This window comes from Nuphar pumila, chromosome 6 (genome assembly GCF_984573655.1).
Source record: "Nuphar pumila chromosome 6, dmNupPumi1.hap1.1, whole genome shotgun sequence".
In the NCBI taxonomy this organism is placed as follows: Eukaryota; Viridiplantae; Streptophyta; class Magnoliopsida; order Nymphaeales; family Nymphaeaceae; genus Nuphar; species Nuphar pumila.
In genome coordinates, this window is record NC_143254.1 from 115,277,043 (window position 1) to 115,290,162 (window position 13,120).

Sequence of the window (13,120 nt, forward strand, 5' to 3'; positions counted from 1 at the left end):
ATGTGAAAAACACAAACATGACCCATTTATTAAACGGTTAACCCGACACAACACGGTTAACCTGTTTAATAAACAGGTCGGGTTGACACGACCCGATTACACCTTCATTTGTATTATGTTTCATCTTCTTTCAAGAAATGGTGCGTGTTAAAATGCTTTGGTAATAATGAAACATTGTAAGTCTTTTTTGTCACTGCAAAAGTTAGTAGCATTCAGATAAAAAAATAAAATAAATAGTGACCAAGATAGGTCGATGATGCAAGAGATGGTCACCATAAATGCTCAGAGCCGCCTGAGTTTATTATTTTTGTCATAGACTGAAGGACAAGAAAAAATCAGAGATTCATGCAATGATGACATTGCACTCAACCTCAATGACAAAAACAACCTCATGTTTCAGTCTTTTGCCTTCAACTTTTCAATCTAAAAAGCCTATGTCTTCCTTGCATCAAACAATGGTATTACTGTCACCAACAAAATTTAAATCTCAAACTATTCATCATCCATCCCCTGTCAAACGTTCTTTCAGTCAAAAGTTGTTGATCCTAGGCGCCAAACTCAGAAGTTTGAACCTTCAAGACTCACTAAATTACATAAGTACCTTTAATGCAAAGAAAAAGAAAGAAAATGTGAAAACCCATTCAATGCACAAAATATTATAAGTTATTATGTCATTAAAAGCTGAGAGCCAAGAACTTATCCATTAAATAGACAAGACCAGACTGCTTTGTTGCACCTTTAGAAGCAAAAACATTCTTTTCGGAAACTGCATCTGAGTTATCTTCCTTGCAACGTATATATAAACGGGTTGACGGGTTCGAGTAAATGGGTTGACCCACCCACCTAACTCGTTTATTAAATGGGTCAGCTGGGTTGGCGGGTTGGCATACCCCTAACCCAAACCCAACCCGTTTAATAAACGGGTTAGGCGGGTTGACCCGTTTATGACACGAACCTGTTTAAGCCAAACCCGAACCCGCCTAAGAAGCGGGTTGGCGGGTCGGGTCAGATTTTGCCACCCCTAGGTCTGCCTAATCCCATCTTGCCTTTAAAAAAAAAAATCGTTTGTTTTAGCTATTCCAAATTCCGAACTGTTTGCATCCCTAATCAGATAAGTGTGCCATCTCCTACAAAGTGGCAATGCACTTCAATGACTCATGACCTACGTCCAATGGTTGAGTTAATTCTAAGGTAATTTATATGTAGTCACTCAAGGTATGGTAAATTTACATGTAGTCTCCTTAATTTTCACATGTTTCTAGATGTTTGATGAGCCTGAACCATGGTTTAGGTGATGAGTCTCAAAGAGAATGGCACCCTTCCATATTTCATATCCACCAGTATTTAAAACCTCTTGCCGGTTCCCTGAGCTTGCTGCTTCAGCGTTACGATTTTTACATATTCATGGTAAATGCTTACCTTTTTTAATAAATTGCTCGGGTGACAGATTGAGTTACTTTTATATTACTTGGCTCTAATTAGCTCTTTAAATTGACACTTTTTTGCCATATCTTTGTTTAAATTATTGAATGTCACTGTTGTAGCTCTTAATTTTTGCAGCTAAAAATGAAAGCAGATAAGTAATTTCAAAGAGTAAGTACCAATGGGGGCGCCAGAGCAGTGAGTGAACGGCACCTTGTGTTCGGACGTTGCAGGTTCAAATCCCAATAGTATGGTTGTATAACTGGTGGAGGGGTCTGCCTAACCCCAGTTTGCCTATCAAAAGAAAAAACTTTCAAAGTCAGAGTAGCACAGGTGACTAACAAGACACTTTCTTAAAAAAGCAAAGAGCTTTCCTTAAATATTTGAAACGTGAGTGGCTAAATATAAATTCACCATATTAGGTGCCGATATATAAATTTTCCTTAACTCCATCCTCTTTCGAGACAACAAACCTAGGTCTATGAGAACCTAACACGTATCAATTGATGATTCATGAGCCTGCCCTGAACTTGAAGATTAGTAGGGTTTGGTGTCATTGTACTTCCAACCTGTCAAGTAGTCGCGTAACTTTGTGGCTGAAAAAGAAACTAGAAAAAAAATGATCGTAGCTGTCAATTTTATAATATGAGCTCTATTGAATGCCACAGGTGAAGCTTCTAAACTCTTGTGCTCAAATACCCATCTTCTTTCCTTATCAAAGAAAACACATATTTTGTACAACTGGGGCATCCATGAAAGAGATCAATTTGATTTGGGGAATTACCACAGTAATTGGATCTACATTGATCTCAAACTCTTAGATGGTTTTGGAGGGTTTTACTAATTGAAAAATAATGTATTTCTTGAGAAATTCTACAATTTTTTAAAATCTAGCCAATGTCTGAAACCACAAATGTTTGGCATTAAAATGATCATTTTAATCTTTGCATGAGCAAATTTCCTTCAAATATGTGAATTTTCTCTCAAATATCTACTCAAGTATTGCATTCAAGATCTATGATAATTGTCCCTGGTTTTTTATCCAAAAAATGAAAGATTTCGAAAAAACATAAAAAAAATAAACAAACTATTCAATAATATATTTTCAATGATACCTGATTCGCTGAAAAATGATGAACGAACACAGAGATACAATCCCGACAATGTTCCTAAAATAGAAGATGAACTGACGCAATTGCGACAAACCTGATTATTCTATGTTATTTTCTGGATACCTATGCCAAAAATCAAGAAAAACAATAAAAAGAACAGAGATATATCATGGTATTATCTTTCCAACGCCACCAAAATAACCTTGATCTGATGAGCGATTGAAAAAAAACTGTATCTGAAAGATAGACTGTTCAGTTGTTCCAGTCTGCAGAGCATATTTCTGTTCTAGTTTTGAAACTCAAAAACAGAAACCCTAGAGGGGTTTTCAATTCTGATTCAAAACAGAAAAGTTATAGGCCCATGTCTCAACTTTTTAACGACTATAAAAATGTAGCCTTTTTGGTGTCAGATCAGAGATACAGATCTGAGAACAAAGACTGTTGTATAGAAAATATGAAAATATGTGATTTTTCTTATAAATATATATGAATTTTCTCCTAAACATGTAATTTTTCTCTTATATATATGATTTTTTTCTAAATATATGAATGTTTTCTTAAATATGCAAATTTCTTTCTAAACATACAAATTTTCTCATAAATATATGATTTTTCTCCTAAATATGTGAATTTCTAAATAAATATGTGATTTTTCTCTCAAATATGCGAATATGTGATTTTTTACTAAATATGCAAATTTTACAATATATTTATGAAAAAATTTGCATGTTTAGAAGAAAATTTACATATATTTAAGAGAAAATTTGCATATTTAAGAGAAAATTTACATATTTGAGAGAAAAATCATATATTTAGAAAGAAATTCATATATTTAGGAGAAAATGTACATATATTTAGGGAAAAAATTATATATTTAAAAGAAAATTCATATATTTAAGAGAAAATCCTCTTGATGTCCAAAATTATAAATTTTCAGCATTAAAATAATTGTTTTAATCTTCGTATGAGTGAAATTACTTTATATATACAATTTTCTCTCAAATTTGTGCCCAAATATTTCATTCAAGATCTGTGACAAACTTTGTCATTGATTTTTGACCCAGAAAATGAATGATTTCAGAAAACATAAAAAAGAATAAAAAAGTAGACAAAAATATATTTTCGATGACCCCTGATTCATTGAAAAATGATAAACAAATGCCGAGATACAATCTCGACAGTGTTCCTAAAACAAAAGATGAACAAACACGGTTGCGTTAATCTTGATTATTCTATGCTATTTCTGGATACCTGCACCATAAATTAAAAAAAATAATAAAAATGATAGAGACATATCGAAGTATTAGCTTTTCAATGCCACAAAGATCACCTTGAACTGATGAGTAGTTAGAGAGAAGCATCCATTAGAAGATAGACTATTCGGTAGTTCTAGTTTATAGAGCATGTTTCTATTTTTGTTTTGGAACTCAGAAACAGAAACCCTAAAGGGATTTTCGGTTTTAAATCAAAACAGAAAAGTTACAGGCCTATGTCTCAACTTTCTAACGATTATAAAAATGCAAATTTTTAACATCATATTATAGAGATAGAAATCTGAGAACATAGGTTATTCTGCAAAAAATATAAGAATATGCAACTTTCCTCATAAATATATTTAAAATTTCTCCTAAACATGCAAATTTCCTCCTATATATGTGATTTTCTCCTAAATTTGTGAATTTCTTCTAAAATATGTATACTTTTTTCTAAACATACAAAAATCTTCATAAACATGTGAATTTCTCATAAATATATGATTTTCCTCCTAAATATGTGAATTTCTTCCTAAATATGTGAATTTTCTCTCAAATGTGAATATGTGAATTTCTTCACAAATATGTGAATTTTTTGATATATTTAGGACACAATTCATATATATTTAAGAAAAAAATTCATATTTAGGAGAAATTTTTTGTATTTAGGAAAAAATTGTATATTTAGGAGAAAATTTATAAGTTTATGAGGAAATTTGCATAGAAGACATGAACCGTAAATTTGTTAACTCTCAATAAAAATATTAGAGCAGTTTTATTAAAAAACTCTCAAGAAATACATAAAAGCAATTTATTCAATAATTCTTAACAAATATACACACACAAACACACACATTTCAAAACAAAAAGTACTCAAATGTACTGTTATGTGTGCTTCTACCTATTGTAACCAATCTCGCCATATATACTGCACTTATATGGCACAACATCCTAATGATATTTTTTTGTCTCTTCATCTTAAATCACCCTAGTTTACACATCACCTTTGGTGGATAGACTAGAATAAGATTCAATGAAGGGTTGTGTGAGACATTATTCACCATTAAAAAAATGTAAATATATAATATGCAACTATATACAAATCAACTTTAAAGTATTTGTTGTAGTAATCTTATGGTTGCATGCCCTCGTATAGAATGCATGCAATTGAATATTCACATAAAATATCACTCACCTACCACTCATTACAAGAGAATTATCCCTTCTCAAGATCAATGATGCAACTGTGGCATTAGTTGTGGGCCTCGTACCAATGTTGGTGGTAATGTATGACAATCACACGTAGTTGTGCCTAATTTTTTAGTGCCCCTAACTTATCTTTTACCTCAGGCACAACGCCTGACATTTTCTGCTTGATATTCTTTTTTTTTCTCAAACTCTGTCATCAACATGATACGAAGCCTCTTAAGAAGAGCAACTAGGGCCTTTTCACATAGGCGAAGAATCCATGAATTGAAGTTTTCAGCTATATTATTTTCTAAACACCCATATCTTTTTCCTAAAAAGTGAGATGTAGGCCAAAACTTTGGTTGCACTTCAATGATAATATAACCATATGCAGCTTGATTTTACTCTCAAAGTTTTTTCAAAGAAAATATATACATTGTTGTGTTGTGGTTGTTCGAGCTGCTCTACCAAAGTGCATTGAGTGGTGCACCAAAATTTTTATTAAAATTATTTGTCAAGTGCTTCATGCAATAGCTAATATGATAGTTACGTCATGTGTGGGGGACAATATACAAGAGCCCTTGGTGCCTATTTGAGATAATTGTAAATTATTATTCTCTCTCTAAACTTGTTGTAGTGTATGAGTTCTTGCTTTAGACACTTCAAAAATCATAACTATAATTTTTTAAACTTATTATCTAAAGCTATAAATGCTACATGAAACATCTCACTAGAAGGATTAATACTATGCGCCAACAATAATATACTCATTTTTTTTTCTTTTAGGAATGTGTTATTTACTATGAAAATTAGAGGGTATCATTTTAAAAAGCTATCAATGCATAGACAAAAGGACAAAAAAAGGTACGTAAATTGATATTTCTTATCAGTATTAATGACCCTTAGAGTTCATGATTTTGTCTTCATCAAATTATCTAAATAGGCATGAAGCATCTTGAATAACTCTTCATATATACCACATAACACTTCCTTCGTGCATTTTTGCCCACATCATGTTTATTTTAACTAATCTCCACACCTTCCTCACGACTGATGTCATTGATGATTTACCTTGGAGTCATCTTCAGGTTATTATGCAAACGTTTGTAAATAACACTTGCAATCTACATAAAAGACATTTTTTCCACTCGAAGGTTACCCAATGAACCACCATATATATGTTATCTTTTATACATTTTCACTTAAAAGAATGTTGTTTCATGAATTTTTATGCAATAGATCTTTCAGAGAAATTAGTCATAATATGTGGGTTCTTTCTTATGCATACAATAGTCACTCTATTACTACAATTTTTCAAGAATTTTGTTTTATAGTTATGTCTGATCACATGATCTTTCAAAGATTTACAGCAATGATTTAGATCATTAAACCTTTGGCCGACAATAATTTCTCCATTATTTGAGTATGTTGTTAGCCACTGAAAAGATTTTTGATCATTAAGTTTTTTGTTATGTAACTTGTCCATCATTTTAGATGCCTTCACTTCAATAATTTTTAATTGTTCTTCATTGTATGAGGATCTACTAAACGAGAACATATTCAACCATGTCTTATTAGTAGAAAAAATCAATTCTAATGACCAATAAATGTTCATATAGCTTACACAATGTACCATGGGTTTGACTTTTCAATTGTCATTTCTGCAATATTTGCATCTGTCATTAATTTTCCTATGTCATATGTGCCTTGGTCATCTCCTATCATTTGGGATTCACCCTCATTCGATACAGTATAGTCATCATCATCATTTGATTCTCTACTATCTACATGATTATTGACACCATTAATTGGTTGTTTAGATGTACAAACTAAATCACAAGGCATCATATATATTTGTCTCCTCATTTGCTTGCATGAATGCATCATTACTGTATTTTCAAATTTCATGATTAACTATAAAAGTAATAACTCCATCATAACATCTACATCTCAAGCATATATTACATTATCCAACAACTTGTACCTCATTATGTCATCCACCTTGAAAGGCTGGTTGTTATCCTCATGATTGCAGTGAACATTAATAGCACTAGTTTATTGAGTAGCTACACATTCTCTGCACATCCTTTGATCATGTACAACATTAATTGTTTGTACAAGTTGTTCATTGTCTACATGTATGACATCTATATCCTTGATTGATTGGGGCAATTGCATACCCTCCGTGTGCATGTTACTAAAATTTATATTTTCAACTGTTTGGAAGAGTTCGATGTTCGCTTCATGCATGATTACCCTCAACAGATATTGCTTGATATAAAAACATATTCTTCACACGTTTTCCATCATAATTTAAAACACTACTTCGATAGTTATTTCATTCATCAATTATTTCTTGAAAATCACTTTCAACTGCTTCTTATTTAACTTTGTCATGTAGTATGATGAAACAATTAAATAAACATCGTTGCTACATAATATGGAGTCTACATCATTATCATCCAAAACTAGTATAGTTATTTTCTGGCTTTCTATGTTTGTAGAATAACTAAACTGAAAGCTTAGATACTCTTCAACATATCCGGTTTTATGAGACATCAGAGTCATCAATTCTTTAAAGCTATAGCTTTTGGACATCATTATAGAACTCCATTAAGGATCATCAATGAGATGCTATTGTACTTCCATCCTTTCTGAGACCATCATTATTTGCCTACACCAACTACACAACATATCATGCATCAAATGAAAATGGTGTATAACAAAAGGCCATCCATATAGCCTTTATACATTCAATTAACATAATTTTCTACATCAACCACAATTGTTGTCTCACACTAAAAAACAGTCAGTTCAACCCTATCCCCATTACCCAATTAAATGCTTGTGCATAATCAACCCTAACTCGCATTACCTTAAAACAAAATAACCATAAACGTACAGTACATACCAAATGTTAAATAAAAGACACGCAAACAAACATAAATCATCTATGATAATAACTAAACACAAGTACTGCAAGACCAACAAATATATATATATATATATATATATATATATATATATATATATAAAACCTTAATCTAGCAAAAAAAATGTATGTAACTCACTTTTTGTTCTAAGTTTTTGGGGGCCGGAAGACGAGAAAAGTTAACCAAAAAGTTACCATAACCTTGATAGAAATTATGCAAGATGAAATGCCCAAGAATCACTACAAGGAGAGCGGAAAAAGGGTTAGGATTTTAATGAAAAACAAAAGAATAAAAAAAAGAATCACCAATGAATATATAAATTAGAAAGCATGTGAAGGTAAGAACATTCACAAAATGGCATTCACACGTTAAAATGGATTGACATTGCATTAACAGGAGGTTTGCATATAATATTTGCAAAAATTTATGCCATGCATTTATGGACATCCTAACTTTATGTGATTTTAGTTAAAGGAGGTTCACATGTTATCTACGTGAAGGTTGAGACACCTGAAAATGTGTGATGCGAACTAGCCAAGCTTGAATTAAAAAAATGTGAAGGTAAGAACATTTATAACACATATTTGTGAATGTCACACACACATTTGCAAACATACAATTTAGAATTTATATGGGTATTTAGCTAAAGGTGGTTCGCATGGTATCTATACGAAGGTCATGACGTCTACAAATGTGATGTGAACCTATCGAGCTTGAATAAAAAACATGCAAAGTTAGAGACATTTGAAATACACATTTGCGAAGGTGGGACATACATTTGCAGACGTACATCTTGACTTAAGCAAGTTTTTAGTTGAAGGTGGTTAGTATAATGTCTGCATGAATGTCATAACTACCACAAATGTAAGGAACAAACTACCAAGCTAAAACTTTTTAATTCTAAAAGGTTTGCCATGTTCACAAATAATTTATGTGATTTCATTAGGTCTGTAAAATGTTCATGTGAATCTCATTTTTATTGAGATGTTGCAACATTCAAACGACATACGTATTTATCACACAAACATCAACAGGTTTGCTTGTGCGAAGGGTAAAAATGTCCTACAACAGTTGAGAATAAAAAAATTTGGATATAGAAAGGATTTTAGCAAATTGTGCGGCATTTTCAAAATCATACCATTTGATAAAGACGGTACGATCATTTTCCATTTTACTTATGTGTTGTTTCTTTCATCAAAAGAAATGTAATGTTCAAATAAGTTTAGAATAACTTCATGGATAATATTTGTAAATATTTAATTTTGTAGGTTTTGTAACTCAGTTGGTTGGAGTATTGGTTAAATTTTAAGCTGAAGGTCGCAGATTCAAACCCCATTGAGACTATTCCATAGCTCAGGGTTTTCATGCTTAAAAATGGATAAAGTAATGTGGTCTTATATAATTGTGCATATTATTATAGTTTGAAATAACACAATATGTATATTATTTAAAATATATTACCATATTGTAATATATATTATATAAACAAGTATTCCTATAGCTTAAAATATTAATATAATATAAATATACTATAAAATTATATTATAGTATACCACCAAGGTGGTATCTCATGGGGTAAGTGGGATTATGTGCTAAGCTAAAGGCCCAGGTTTGAATCTCTTTGCCACATGGGGCTTAAGATATATCTGGTAGGAGCCTGCCTACCTTAGCTTGCCTATAAAAAAGAGAGTATATTATAGTATTATAATATATATTATATAAAATAAAAATTTTAATAAAGAAACCTCTAGTGGTGCTTTAGCAGTGCTCCCAAATTTTTTTAAGTCTATCACCTTTAGCGGCTCTTCAAAAGCACCGCTAGAACTCAAAGCAGTCTTTGACCACTAACTTTCTAGCGATGCTTCATAAGTAGTGTGGATCATGTTCGGGAGACCTTGGACAAGAAACTATGCATGGCACGTTGAATGCCATTCATCATGAAGATTAACAACACCTAAAACATAACAAAAGCTTCATATTTTTGAAGAATTTCAACTGGCCATTTTCCAGTAACTGATGCCACTCATCTAGGAAGTGAACGGTTGAGGAGATTTCCATTAGAGTTTTATACCATCGAGATGACGACTATGGATATGTCAAGGCCAAGTCTTCAATCCTGAATGTGCATTTTTTTATGTAACAAATTAAAAAAAGAAAAAAAAAGTGGTCTTCGCTCACTAGTTGACATGCTGCATTTATGCTGATTGGGCAAATAAATGTTTTTTTATTCAATTGGATTTCAGTAGCCGATACGACACTTGGGTGACAACTTGCCTTCTGTTGGTCATATATGGCATGCATGAAACTCGTGTTAAGGAGAGAGATGGGCCCACTCTCTACTCAATGCATGGGAACCCCCATTCGTTCGATTTATCCATCTATTGGTATCCTTTGCATAAAAGAATACCAAGTGCTTGATAACATTTTGGTTGGGTAACGGCTACCCAGGGAGGAGAATTACACCAACTCTCACTCTTATATATAGGAGTGAGTTATTTTTGAAAGAAACATGAGTTACCAAAATCAGAAAACAGCCCCCCTAAAGAAGGTGGTAAATATTAGGCCCCTCTCTCATTTTCTCTCTACTCTCTCGTTGCACTTACAAGATCGAGCCATTAGAGGCTCAACAGTGGTATCAGAACGGGTTACGTACCGGTGTGTGCAGGCGAATCTATCTTTTTGTGATGCGTAGGTGTTTGATCTCATCGCCGCTGAAATCCCAAAACAAGGATAAGTGAAACGAGTTAGTTATTTTTATTTTTTATCTGTATGAAGCTGTCATAAAAAATATGTCTATACAGTCACCGAAAAAGCCAGGAATCCACTCTCTGGGAGAAACAGACTCATCCAAAAAAAAAATAATAATAAAATTAAAAAAGGGAATTTTTGTTTAGGGCACTACAACTGTAGTACCCCTTATAGTTTTTTCTTTTATTGGGTTACCTTGCCCGATTAAGGGCTTCTTTTTTGTTTAAAGCGTGTAACCATATTTTTTACCATAATCTTCAAAAAACTGGCCACCAAAAAAGGAAAAAAAACATAAAATAAAATAAGGGTTTTAGGCCTTGAAATCAGGGTTTTCAGAAAATATTTTGGTAAAACTTTGGGTTTAGGGTTTAAAAAGACTCAAATCAAAGCCAAATCGACTACGCAATGTCCTAGCATGATTATAAATATGAACAAACCCTAAAAACATAAACTTATACACAAAAAATTAGAAACATCACAAAAATCATGATTTTATCAGTGTTTCGAGATCCTACGGGCATCCTGTTTTGCAATATAATCAATTCAAGCATCAAATGAGTTTCAAAATTGATAAAAATTGACACATATACTTTTTATAACCCTAAAATTAATTTGAAATCATAAAAATCTATTTTTGACATTATTCCAATATGAAAATTACATTAAAACCATAAAATATGTTGTTTTTACCCGCAGGCACATACCAGTCACAGTGTCAGACATGAATCAGGGGCCAATTCACCATGGAAATTCATAAAATTTTATAGAAAACTAATAGACAGAAAAACAGAGATTCTCTTTTTTACAGATTGGAAAAACCATCTTTGGTTGGGGAGATATCGTTCCGGCAATCCATACATGAATTTAACAAATATAAAATCTATCAAAATAAATACTTCCGGTTTTAATTATAGGGAAAATAACAAACCATATCAAAAAATTCTAAAATTTTAGCAGTAAATATCAGACATGAAAATAAGGAATTTCTTTTTTTACAAATCATTGATTGGATTTTCGGTTAGGGAGATACAATCAACGGAAGTTGACTTAGGGTTTGAATAAAGCATAACGAGTTCTAAAAAGTTGGTCCTACTTTCTGACAAAGAAAAAATAGCAGACAGAGACAAAAAATTATGAGAAAATTACAGTAAATAATAGATTTTAATACAAAGCTACTTCAATTTACGGATCATGAATCAGATCTCGGATGATAGAAATATCAAATCTGCAACTTATACATGAATATCAATAGCGATTTTAAGTAACAGAAATCACGATCTGACTTTGTATTTTTCTAACAAGGTTCTCAAATCCAAAAACCTCTGATTTTTTTATAGAGACTTACTGACAAATCCATGAATTAAACATAAAAAAATCAGAATTTTACAATAAAGATTTAAATATGAAATAACATGATTTCTACAGACCTAGAATCAAAACACATGAAAATCTAAGAAAACACTAAAAACTATGATTTCACATTAAATACATAAATAGCATAACGAAATTTAACTTAATGCTGAAATATATGAAATAAACATTAATATGACAAGAAAAAAAAATAAAGGGAATCCATGGTTGAAATTGATTTACCCTTTGAAAATATGGATTTAGCCCATTTAACAGGTAAATCTCATATTTCATTGGTTAAAAACATAAAAAAATAGCAATATAAACGATTCTAATGGATTAGAATCCAGAAAAACATCCCAAACTGAGTTAGATCATCTTCTTGATTCATTTTTTGGGTTCTTGGATGAGATCCATGGTTAAAATCCATAAACACAAGGGGTGCCCATGGTGAAATCATGATAAAACACAAAAAAATAATAAGAAAAACATAAAAAAGGTATAGAATATTACCTTGGGGGTTGTAGCTGCTAAAGAGGAAGAAGAGGGTTGTAGAGTGGCAAGAGAAGCTCCAAGAAAGAGGTGAGAGAGGAATAGGGGTCGACCCCCGCTCTTGCTTCTTTATATTGGCAAAATTAGGTTTTGTTAGTTAGGGTTATTTAATTCCAAATTTGCCCCTTTTAAAACCTATCCAAAGTCATTAGTGGAGGGAATTTTTTTTTGAAGTTTCCTAGCCTAATGTGGACTCTAGCTAACCTATCTAAACTTATAATTAACCTAAGAGACTCCCAAATGTGGCGCCACCTAGTGTGGGCCCACATTGGTTTTTAAAACTTTTAAAAACCACTAGTTAAAAACCTAGATAAAACAGATTTTCAAAATTGGTTTTGACTCTTCTAAACCTTTAATCTAACTAGGATACTGACTAATCCTAGTCTAACCCTGACTTCTTCAGATGTGGCACCACCTAGAGTGGGCCCCACTTGAATTTTCAAAAACAATTTTAAAGCTTGAAAATGCGATGTTTTTCAAAAAAATATTTAAAAGTAGACTTGAAATTAAAATTTTTGAAATGACACAGAGTCCTGACTAAGTCAGAACTCCTCCAGATATG